Here is a 12,696-nt window from a genome sequence, read left to right as displayed (position 1 = left end):
GGAGAATCACCAAAATATGACACAGAGGCATGAAGTGAGTACCTGCTGTTGGAAAAACGCTGCTGATAAACTTGCTCAATGCGGGGTTGCCGTGAACTTTCAATTTGTGAAAAATGCAGTATCTGCAAAGCACATCAAAGTGAAGTGCAATAAAATGAGATATATCTGTGTATGTTGAAGTGCTGCCAGGTGCTAGGGTTTCAAGATGAGCAAAACAAGCCTGGGCCCTTGTCCACATGGAGTTTACAGCCTAACGGAGAAAACAGGCATTGCTCAAATAATCACAGATGCTGTATAATTACAACATTAATTACATTCTCAAACTGAATTAAGAAATTCATATAACAAAGGAGCCTTACCTGAGAGATCAGTGTAGCTCTGCTGAGGAAGTGACTCTTGAGATGTGAAAGCAAAGCAGGCTATTACTAGTTTAAAGGGGATGAAGAAAGAGCACCTTCCAGGAAGATAGGTAGCTTGTACAAAGGCCCTGTGGTGGGAAGCAGCATGGCTTCTTTGAGAGAACAAAGGCCTGGGTGGATAGAGGCCATACAGGAAGTTAGATGAGGCTGGAAAGGTGGGAAGGGCCAGACTGACCTTCTAGGCCATGGTAAGGATTTTGACGTTGATCTCAAGAATGGGAAAACCATATTGTGCTTGAAACAAGGGAGGTACAAGCATGTAGTAGAATGACATGTGTACCTTCAAAAAGATCTCTCCAGCTGTTTAACGGAAAACAGATGGAGAGTGTCAAGAATGTTAAATGGGTCATTGTAATCCCTTGCTGCTTCCTGTCTCCCATTTTGGTGAGCTGAAGTCTATAGAATGTTCCGGTGCTTTATGAAAGAAGATGCATATTTAAATTCTAATTACACAGTATTCAGCCTTAAATGGGAACCTAGGAATCCACAGAAATAAGCTATAGCCCTTGTGTTAGCACCCCTCCTTTCCTAACACAGCAGCGATTGAGGAAGTTACAACCACTTTGATCATTACAGACCCAGGACTGAGATGTACATGGGACCCTATAGAACAAGAGATGTACCCCAGGCTCCGTGAGACCAGATGTCAGGAGGGGACGTAGGAGCTGAGAGGATGAATGGGCTGGATTTGGAAGGACAGGAGGGTGGGCTGCAGGGGAGCCAGAGATGCAGAAATGTGGGGTGACTCCTGGTGTTCCAGGCACCGAAATGGCATGTGGAGCTAGGCATACAGGATCCATGAGACACACAAACCTGCAACCTCCATTGTCTACAAGCACCTCCTCCCCATTTAGCTAATGGCTCCTCTGTCCTCTGTTATTCCAGCTTGCTGTTCTTAAAGAAACTGCTTGTGTCTAGCTTAGGGCCAGAGCCCTTCTTTCTTTTATCTGAACAAATATGAATTGATCACATTCTCTGTGTAAAGATGCTCTGAGGGTCAAAAATCCCCACACTGCCCTTGCCCTTAAGCATGCTGCTCCTGGAGGGAGCTGGATATGTAAACAGTTAACTCTTGGGAGGCAGGATGACAGAAGCACTCCATGCCTGCAACCGCACAACCTGCTTTGCCTGGCGTGGTCTCAGTTGTAACCTGTAGTTGGTGTGTAATTAGTCATTGTGCTCTCTTTCACTCTCAAAATTACTCCAGTTTGGATGATAAATTGTGGGGTCATCCTAACAATGTGCCATGGCTTTAAAGAACTATGAGCAATTCTTTGTAGCAATTCAGGAGGCATCACAGAATAAATAATATTTGAGCTGAGTCCTTGAGGAATGAGCTGTATTTCAGCTATTAGAGTATGTGGAAGTGGAATCTATATAGCAGAGGGCGAGGTAGTTTAACTATAGCCCAGAGTAAAGATCAGAAAACTTCTCCTGTAAAATTTCGGACAGTAAATATTCCCGGTTTTGGGTTGCAACTGCAGTCATTCCTTGGTATTTGTGGGGGACTAGTTTCAGGACCTCCCACGGATACCAAAATTCACAGACGCTCAAGTCCCTTGTGTAAAATGGTATAGTATTTGCATATAACCTACACACATCCTCCTATATACTTGAAATCTCTAGATTGCTTATAATACCTAATACAATGTAAATGCTATGTAAATAGTTGTCCTACTGTATTGTTTAGGGAATAATGACAAGAAAAAAGGTCTGCACATGTTCAGTACAGATGAAAATATTTTTTCCAAATATTTTCTATCCACAGTTGGTTGAATCCATGGATGTGGATATGGAGGGCTGACCACGTTTAATGCTGTCATCATAGTGGAAAGCAGCCATAGACAATAGTAAACAAATGGGCATGGCTGTGTTCCAATAAAACTTTAATTACAAAAACAGGCAGCCTCAGTATTTGGCCTGTGAGTTTATATCTTAGTCCTTTTGAGGTACTACCACAAAATACCTTAGACTGGGTAATATATAACACAGGAATTTATTTCTCACAGTTCTGGAGATTAGAACTCTAAGATCAAGGCATCAGTAGACTCAAGTGTTTGATGAGGGCTCCTTTCTCACAGATGGGACATTCTATGCGTCCTCACACAGGGGACGGGTAAAAGGAACTTGCTGGAGCCTTTTTTATAAGGTCACTAATCCCGTTAATGAGGGCAGAGCCCTCATAAATTAATCACTTCCCAAAAGGCCCCATCTCTTATTAGCACCACAATGGAGATCAGGTTTTGACGTGAATTTTGGAGAAGCACATTCAGACCATAGGGCGTGGTTTACCAGCCCTTGACCTAGCATCCTTGAAGGAGAGTCTTAGGCTGGAAGTTAGGTAGGAGCCACCTCATGGAAGGTCTCGAATACCTGCACTAAAGATGTGTCATATTTTAAAAAATAATCATTTATGATTTTGAGCATAGGAGTGGGTGATCTAAGGTCCTGGGGTTCATTGTTGGAATTTAGAGGGTACTGGAGAAATATGGGGAACAGCAGTGCAGAAAGAGGCCTAGCTTCGGGAGGCACATCCGAGTGCTGGTAGCCATCCCTCCAGACTCTTCCCCTTTGTTCTACAGCCCCCAACACTCCCTGTTCTCATCATCGTTCTGAGGGTGCTGAGGGGCCCTGTCCTTTCTTACATAGACACAGTCACAAGGTGCTATCCTCTGCATTTCCCATGGAGTAAAACCCCCTAATGACCACCTTTCCCGCCCCACCCAGGGTGGCACTGCTGTCATGGGTTTAATCCTGATGAGCCCAGTGGCTCCTGGGCAGCTTCATGACCAGAACTCCCCACGGATTATGACGCCCTCACTGCTGCATCTCTGTGGCAGATGCTTGGCTGCAGAGCTGGAAGGGGGAGCAGTTAGCCATCTGCCATCATACCTGTGTCCCCCAGTTCCCTTAGAGTGTACAGGTCACCTTTCCATTGAATATCCCAATAGTTCAACTTGAAATTTCAGTATTGATTCTTTTAGTGACCTTAGCCAAGACAATTAAGTCTTAGTTTTGCTTATTCTGTCTGTGAAATGGGTGTATTGATACTAGCACTACCAACCTTCCAAAGTTACAGTACAGTGTAAACAAAAAGTTAACAGATGGGATTGGACATGCTTTGGGTTGTATACATCATCTTGCAGAAAACAGCAGTACATAAGCCTTATTAACACTGGACCAAGGCAGAGCGAGGAGTCCCCTGATGCAGACCATGGTGGAAGGAATCATCTGGTCCTAACCTCACTTTGCAGATGGGGAAACTGAGGCCCAGAGCAGTGACGTGCTGATGCAGGAGAGTTATGGATAGAAGCTAGGTATCTTGGCTCCTGGTGCGTTTTCAGCATCTGTTGAGTTTCTCGGTGCCAATTTTGTAAGAACAGGGATCCTGGGCTTTCTTTTGAGCCAGGTCAAAATCACCATGGCTGGAAGGGATGTCCTAACTTTCAGATATCCTCTCGAATCCCAACTCTTCACAAACAGCCTAGGGAGAAAGGCATTTTAAATAAAATCCTTTTACCATCCCTTCCACTTCAGAAATTCATTTCTCAGCAGCACCTGAATGAGAATTTTACAGACATTTCATTTACCTTCCTGTTGCCTTCCTTTGCTGTCCTCCAGGAGCTGGTTATGACTGAAATCTCTGCAAGGCACAAGGTGTAAATCTTCCTTGAGTGGAAGCTGTGCCCCGGGGCGCAGGTCATCAGATCGGCACCGTCTCCATATGCGATGTGGTCATCATGGGAGGAAACAGAGCGCTGAGAAGGGCAGGGAGGCACAGAGAGATTAATTTCTTCAACGTCATGCTTCCTCTGCCTTCCTTAATAACGAAAATTTACATGTGTGGGGAAAATCTCAATTTCTCCTGGAAGGCATGGCAGGGAAAGTCGGAGAGAGCGTTCTGCCTGTTTTGCAAGTGGGTGTGAGAATAGGGCTCTGTATCCATCTGACTTGGAATCTTCTGGCTGCTTGCTGAGCGTGGCATGACCCTGAATTGGAATCTGTGCCTTTGTGTGTCTGTGACAGTTTTTCTGGGATTGTGTGTGTGTGTGTGTGTCTGTGTCTGTTATCACTGCCATCTTTGTGACTGTATAGATCAATGTGTGTTTCTTTAAAAAAAATATATAGTTCTCATTTCCTGCATAAATTACTTCATGTAAAAGGCCATCCGGAGCTCAGTTCCTTGCATCCTTTTTCAATAAAGCAATATTATCAGAGCCTGGTCCCAAAACTAGTCCCAAGAGAGGCTTTTCCTAGATTCTTTGTCAAATGAAATGTCACCGACTCACCAAATGATGAGAAGAAGAATTCTTCTTGTTTATTTCCCAAGGGAGGCAGAACAGAAGCAGCTCAGCCTCTTCACAGCTTTTCCTGGGCTAGATGGGCAGGCGGGCAGGTGCCCAGGGGCTGTTCCAAGGAGGCCACAACAGGGCCCTTGGACTCCACTCTTTCCCTTCACCCCTTCACCAGTTTTGTGTCTTTTGGCCAGTCACTTAACTTTTCCAACCTCAGTTTTCCCTTTTTAAAAATAGGACTAATAATAACTACTTTCCCAAGTTGCTGGAAGGCTTAAATAATAAATTGGATGATATAGTTCTCCATAAAGGAGATCAGCATGTGGTGTGTTGTACACTTCACATGTCCTCCGCTGAATATATACATGTATTTGCTCCTTCATCCAACAAATATGCTGAACACCTTATATGTTCAAAATACATATGAGGCTCTGGGGAGCTCAATAGGCTTGAGATTCCATTTAGGATTACATAATCAAGTGGGACAGCAGAGTAGCACACAGACCATCACAATGTGGCTGGCTAAGTGTGAAGAGAACTGTGCATAGGATGCTCTAGGCTGCTGGAACGGTCCTTGCGCAGACTGTGGAGGATGCAGCAGCCCCCAGGGGGATGGATCAAGAGGCAACTGCTGAGCTGAGGTGTGGCCGTGGAGATGGCAAGGAGAAAAACGTGATGGCAAGGAGAAAAACGTAGCTTACTCTATCTGGGGGCGGCAAAAACAGATTGTACCAAGATGCACTTACCTTCACCTGCTTCTGGAGAGAGCCATTGGTGCTGGGGAGCCTGCCTGGAAACCCATGGTCGTCAATCAAGCTAGCTGGGGGAGAGAGCTGGGACTCAGAGGCTGAGGGTGGGACCACTAGGGAAAGGGATGGGAGCGGAGGAGTAAGAGAAGGAGGCTGAGCCAGGTTTGGTAAGGAAGGTAGAGACAGGCAGGGTATTCAGAGGTATTCAGAGGTATTCAATGTCAAAGTCTTCTGATGGGGTGGAAGGTTCCCCAAATAAGAAAATCCTGCTGGGCAAGTAAAAGGCTTTTCTCAAAGTCCCTTTCGAGTGCGCTGGTCTTAGCTGAGTTAAAGCAGACATTTCCTTTCCCTGATCCATTCCCAATTGTCAATCTCTTCCCCAGACCCCTGTCTCCAGACAGAAAATTTGCGACTGGCCAAACTCTGCCCAGGTCTCTTGACTGCTTCCGGCACTCCTGCTTATCCATTCTTTCCCTCATTTAATAGATGCACATTGAGCCTGAGGCTGGGCCAGGACTGGAAGTTCATGGTGAGGAACACAGAGTCCCTGCTCTCTGGAAACTCAGAGCTTAGTGGGAGGGACACACCAAGGAACAGATAATTCAGTGACACATCCTGGAGTTCATGGCTAAGGACTTTGGACTTTGTCTTGGAGATACGGTCCCAGGTATTAGGGGAGAAGAAGGGAGGAAGTAACAGACATCTGTATGGGGTTCAGTGGCCCTGAGAGAAAACCTAACAGAGCTGAGTCTCAGAGGATGAGCAGGATTCTGCTAGATGAGGTCGAAACAAGCTAGTATTACTATCACTGTCACAAGTGACCATTTATGAAAGGCCTAGTCTATGTCATTGCTGAGCCCTTTGCTATTTGCTAAGCATATCACACGTCTAACGTAATACCATCAAATCCCAGGAAGCATCCTGTGAGTTGGATATTATCGTGACCATTTTATGGAAGTAGGAAAGCTGTGATTTATACACATCATGCAGCTAGGAAGACAGAAACCTAGGATTAGAATTCAAGGTTGTCTGACTTCACCCTTCCACCCTATTGTATTCTCTCTCCCACGGTCACTTAGTATTAGTACAGGAATCATGCGAAGTAATACATAGTTTAGTCAACAGCTCTCGATTCAAGAACACATTGATATATAGAGAACTGTAATACCTTTGGTAATTAATAATAATAATAACTAAGCAAACCATCAACTGAACTGGTCCAGCATCGATCTGATTTAATGTTTTCTAGTAGCAGCTCCTCTTCATGTGATAGGAAAATCACTTTCCATATCTCCGTGGGCACAGTACGAAGTTAGGTAGTCATGAAAGGAATAAGAGAAATATCAAAGCCTCACAATCAAAAGCTTATGATGCCGTTGAGGAGATTAAGATTCATGCACCATGCAGGGGTTCATGAAATTGAGTAAGATCAAACGTCAGTCATAGGGTGATGGGGGCAAGAGGCTGAATTCATTCGGCTGCAGAAAGGCAGGACTTGAGCTGGTCTTTCAGGTTGGATGGGACCCGGACAACAGAGGAAAGGGAAGCATGGCAGATGGGCCAGGAGGTCCAGGGAGCTCACACAGGGTGGGGAGGGGAGAAGTGCTCTTGGTTGTGAGGTGGTGGCAGCCTGGCCTGGCTGGAGAAGAGGTTCCGATTCGAAAGTAGTGGGGGATTAGGTAAGATTGGTAGCAGGCTGATTATGAAGGGGAAAAATGGAAGCTAAGAAATCTCAATTTTGTCTTTTTAGGACCTGGCAACTCATTATAGACTTCTGAGCAGAGGAGAAACAGCATAAACCAGTCAATGAATTATTTTAGCTTCCAAAGAGCCCCTCTCTTTCTAGATGATTGGTCTCTCTGAGATCAGCTTCATTGCTTTGGTGAAATTTGACGCTTTCCTTGGGATGACAATTTAGTTTAAAAGCTGATCAAGCATCGTCAGAGAATGAGATCAGAGAATGTCACACTGTCAGGTCCAGCCCCTTGTTTGTAGCTGGCAATAATGAAAACCAATAATGATGATGATGAAACAGAATTCAAGTGGGTGGCATATTTCATCCAACTCACAGAGCAAACATGTGGTGAAGCTGGTCCTGGCTGCCACGCCTCCATAGTTCACCCCCACCCCCCAGCAGGGAGGTGAAGGCTGAGGATTCACAAACATCAGCTGTTAGGGATTGCTGGAGTGTCCATATAGGCAAACCACACTTTCATCATTGCACTCATGGAAGAAAAGGCCCTCGGTGGGCTCCAGAGTGAGAACAGATTCTTTTTTAGGCTCTTGGGCCAACTGGGACATAAACTTTGGTGTTTTATACTCCTGGGATAGACACCAGAATGGGGTAACCTCCCCAAAGTGGACAGGGGGCAAGCCTTTGGTTTGGATCTCTATCCAGAGATTCCAGAGGCTCGGTCTTCTCCTATCCAACTCACCTTCAGAAAGCCTAAGCACGAGGTGGTAAAACAGGCAAAGGTGATCTGTGGGGAAGCCTGCCCGTGCCTGTAGAGGAGTAGAATGAACTTGGATAGACAGAGAGAGACCTGTGGGAGCTAAAGTGCTGGAGGTGGGAGGTCATGAGGACAAAGGGACTGTATCTTCAATCTGAAGCTGTTGCTTCCTTTCTTGTCCCCTGAACCATCTGGGCCATCGGGTCACACAGCCCCATGTCTTCTCATCCCTCTATTTCTCTCTGACTTTCTGCATCTGTGTCTTGGCCCTGCCTGCTGGGCTGCTTATTAGCTTTTAGAGGGGAAGAGCTCTGTATGGTGACAAGAAGGAGAGTGTTGGGTCTCTCTGCCTGTGATCTAGAAATGGGCACACAACTTGAGTGTGGAGGGCAAGAGGCAGGTGGGGGCTGGGAGGATGGCCGCGGCCATCGGGGGTCTCCTTCTCCCTGCCATCCTGGCCTTCTATCATGTGAATGGCCCCGCTTGTGCTTGGCGGAATCGCCGGCAGTGACAGGAAGGAGATTACAGGCTGTATTTATGTCCTGTAGCTTTCGCTAGGCTGTAGGGAAACAAGTGGAACTAGGCAGTTGTCAGTTCTGGGAAGGAGAATTCCATGTATATTGTAGCCCTGAAGCGGTGCCCAGTTAGGGGACATGCTGGTGTCACCTCTGATCGTCCTTCTTCTCTCAAATGTGTGTTTTATTAATCCCTGAGTGGACAGCAGGGTCAGTTTCTTTCCCTAATATTGGAGTAATTCCTCTCTGAGGAGCTCTAGCTCCTCTATGTTGTCTTGGGGTGGGGGCAGCAGAGGCTCAGCTAGAGCAGAAAGACAAGAAACAAGTGGCTATGGCAGGATGTCAGAGGGCTGGCCCCTAGTGCCAGGAATGGCACAATGAACAAGACAGAGTCTGGAGTCCATACCAGGCAGGCAGGGCTTCCTCCCCTCCCCAGCCCTGACCCTGGCCCTGAGCCCTGCTCCAACCATTGTGGGATCCGGAAGCTGACAGTCAGAAGCAGCATCACACACACATTGTGGGTGACAATCATTTCTTTACCTTCTATTTTGCCCACTAGACTGTAAGCACTTAGAAATCAGGGAAAGAGAGGGAGGGGGGAGAGGAATAGAGAGAGAGACACAGAGAGAGAAAGAGAGACAGAGAGACAGAGACAGAGAGGGACAGAGACAGAGTGTGTGTGTTTTGTCTTTAATGCCCAGGCCCCAGCACAAGGTAGATTCTTAATACATGGGGACTAAAATGAAGCGATTTGTACCTTCCCAGAACAGGGCAGGAGGGAGTAGTAAAAAGCTACCCAAGAACAGATCTGTCATTTGCTAAGTCAGCCTCAGACACTTGGAAAAGGCTGATGTTAGCAAAGCTCCCAGGATCGCTTCTCAGCCTCCTGGCTAAGATCAAGTGTAGCAAAGCTCCAAGGAATGGCCCACCCCACCATTCAGGGCACACCGCCTTTACCTCTCCTTCGGGGAGTGCAACATTAATTTATCACTTACTACTGCAACCACCCTCTCTGGATTGATAAGAAATAGAAGGGCAAAGAAAAGCAGAGAGCTTGGGAGAACAAAATGTCTGGAGTCAGAAGACACACCACTTGCTGTCTGTTTTCTTAGGCAAGAGCTGTGCTTGACTTTCCTAAGCCACGTTTCCCACATCTACAAAATAAGAGCAATTACCTGGCAAGGGAAAGGAGTCTCTCATATGCTGCTGATAAGATGTAAACGGGTGTGACCTTCCTGCAAGGAATTTGTAAAAAATCCTTAATATGAAAATACCTTTGGACTTGGCAATTCCGCATCTAGAAACTTATCCTAAGAAAACAATCAAGTCTGGAGGAAAAGTCCACTGCAAGAGTAGTCATTATGTGTTTATAACAGCAAAAACTGGAAATAATCTAAACAACAAATGTTAAAAAGTTGTCTGAGTAATTAGAGTATATCCATGAATGGAATGCTATAATCATTAAAATTATATTTTCCCCTACATGAAAAGGTATTTATGATATGTTGTTAAATATAAAAGACTGTTTAGTGAACAGTAGGAAAATATGATACTGTTTTTGAGAAAGAAGCATTCACTCCAAATATTAACTATGGCTTATCTTTATATTGTAAGATTGCAACTAACAACATTTTTCCTCTTATTTATCTATTTTCCATAGAAAGCATTTGTTATTTTTTAAAGGTAACAAAATCATTCTATTAAAATACCTACTTTTAAAGGTTGCTTTAGGAGTCAAAGAAGATATTGCACATGAAAGTACTTTGTAAACTGAAAAAAAAGTATAAGGGTTTAAGATAGGACTTCTGCCCATGAGAAGCTTATAGTTTGGAAGGAGATAAAAGATATCTAAGACAACCACAGCGTGAGACAGGATGTGACTAGAGCTTTCAGAGAATGACAAGCAGCATGTTATTGGGTAGCACAGAGGAGGAAAAATTACTTCTGGCTGTGGAGGTAGCAGCCAGAATGTTTGCATGAACACTGAAGAATGGTTCAGATAGAAATATCTGATCGGATCGACATACAGAATCGGGCATTGAGGGGAGTGGGAAGTTGTGGACGGGTTTGGAGAATGGCAAGTGTTGTGAGTGGGTGGAGAGTGGAGAGCCTCCGGTGCAGGGTGGAAGATGAGTCTAGAAAGGCAGTCTGGCCAGCTGCTTTCTACACAATGAGCAGATGTGCGTTGAGGGCCTTCTCTGAGCAGGAAGTCATTGAACTCCTGGAGGAGGTGGTGACACAGCTGTAAACCCGTCACAGGTGCGAGGCATTCACGGCTCTGTCGGCAGTGCCTGGCATGGACGAGACCTTGAAGAGTGTGGATGAAGTTGCCTGCCCCAGTAGTTCTGCCTGGAAGCATCAGGGTAGGGGTGCGCTCTGGGGCTGACGATGGGAAGGAGGGGTATGGTGCTAGGGAGAAGGACTTTCTGCAGCTTATGCTTCTGGGAATGGAAAGGAGGACGGATATCTGCAGCCCTGACTGGAAGGGGATGAGACATGGGAGAGTGGTGGAGGAGTGAAAAGGAGATGAGGCTTGGAGGAAAAAGGAATCAGGCATATCTCCCAGGTTTGCTGCTGGGGTGGCCACAGAACTAGGGTCAGTCACAGAGTCCACAGACAAGCTCACATGGAGAAGAAGCCTGGTGCGGGGAACGAGCTAGCAGTAACTGGACCATGATGATGCCTCTGAGCTGGTCCTGATCTCTTGGGCCCTTCCAGGGGCTGCCCAGGGCAGGCAATGGCTGGTATGCCTTATTTCCTCTTGGGAGGAGCCTGGGGTGCAAAGAAGGGAGGGGTTTTGTTTCAATTCAGAGAGCTTTTGTTAATGGAAATTCACAAACCACCCTGCCTATCCTTGCTTCCTTCAGCTCATCCCACCTCCCAGCACACCCAGCTTCCTCTCCCCTGCCGCCAGGAATTCAAACCTCCCTCAGGATCTCGGATGCTGTCTCTCTGCTACCCTCACCTCCTAGCGGTGTGTGCGTGTGCGTGTGCGCACACACACACACCAGAAGGGAGGTAATAAAACCTAGTTGTTCAGGCAAATGTCTACATTTCCATCACCCTGCCACCACACCACTACCCCTTGCAGCTCCCGACCTGAGCCACTGTTTAGCTCCTCCTGTTGTCAGGTCACCAGTTAATTACATTCTTTACTGAGGTGCAAATGTGTTTTTACAGAGAGAGTAAGATGGTGTTAACTAGGAAGGAACTGCTAATGTTAAAGATGCATTCACCTCCGGTGTAGGGCTGGCCCTCCTGGCCAGCGGTGCTCCCCATTGCTGCCCTGAAAGTACAGCCCAGGCCTCAGAGCAGCCCCCGCTCCCCCGACCCTGCCATCCTGGCTCCAAGCACAGCCTCACTGAAGTCCAATTAGCAACTCATTTACAAGGAGAAATTGATGGGTCGATTTGAGAAGTGTCCAGCCAGACACCCAGCTTCCATTCGCCAACACCATGGTCCATTTCAAATATTGAGAAACAAAATTAATTTGCCTTAATCTAAAAATAAAAATAAGTTGTGCAGCCAAAGCCACCTTGAGGCCACAGGTTGTCCTTTACTGCTAAGTGCTTCTTTGGGGTCACTCCCCACCAACTCTTCCTCCCTGCTGCCCTGGACCCCTCACCACATTAGTGCCTCTCCAGACCCCAGCTGAAGTTTGCTATCACGTGGATCTGCAACTTGTGTGCATGCCTGACAAATCTATCACTGTCACCCCTTCCTCTGAGTTTGCCCACAGCCTTAAAACAAGATGTCAGCTGTGGTCTTCCCAGCACGGCAGAAATCATTCACAGGCACCTGCCCACACTTGCAGGGGAGGGCCTTGGTCACACCTGGTGTCAGGAAGCCAGATGGGCAACAACAGGGCGCATTCAACAGTGACCAGGGCTTGACTACAGTGGCTCTGTGGGCCTCAGCGACCACATTGGGAGAGAGTTGAACGGCAAATACAGGGAAAATGGCTGCAAGGGAAATTACAGAACAGAGCATATCCCGGAGTGGCCTGGAGAGGGGAGAACAGAGCCCAGGCTGCCCCTGCACCTCTTGCCTTCCTGCTGAGGGCTCCCTACCTTTTTTGCAGGTGCTTTGGCTCTAGAGGACAGGAAGAAATTCTGGCCCAGCTGGAAGTAGGAAGAGGGGAGTGAGTCTCCTGAGGACCATCTCAGAGGCCGCCGGGATCACCCGAACAGTAAGAAATGCTCTTCTGTCCCTTAACACATATTTAAATCCCCCAGGCGGATTATCTTTTCTTCTGAAACCAGCTCAGA

General features: G+C 46.6%; 1 protein-coding gene across 5 annotated transcripts in view; it reads left to right on the top strand.

The window, feature by feature from the left end:
* Nucleotides 1–12,696, top strand: part of PKNOX2 (PBX/knotted 1 homeobox 2) — a 267,859-nt gene that overhangs the window by 153,315 nt on the left and 101,848 nt on the right. For 4 of the 5 annotated variants that reach the window (XM_032285049.1, XM_032285050.1, XM_032285052.1 and 1 more), the window contains one exon: nt 12,510–12,617. The exons of the other annotated variant lie outside the window; for it this stretch is intronic. The gene's annotated coding sequence lies outside the window, so the exon portion shown is untranslated. The remainder of the gene's footprint in view (nt 1–12,509; nt 12,618–12,696) is intronic. 5 annotated transcript variants of the gene reach the window in all.

This window comes from Sapajus apella, unplaced genomic scaffold (genome assembly GCF_009761245.1).
Source record: "Sapajus apella isolate SASKATOON/1434 unplaced genomic scaffold, GSC_monkey_1.0 scaffold16, whole genome shotgun sequence".
NCBI lineage: Eukaryota > Metazoa > Chordata > Mammalia > Primates > Cebidae > Sapajus > Sapajus apella.
The sequence above is the reverse complement of the archived record's forward strand: the minus strand, read 5'-3'. Positions and strand labels throughout refer to the sequence as shown.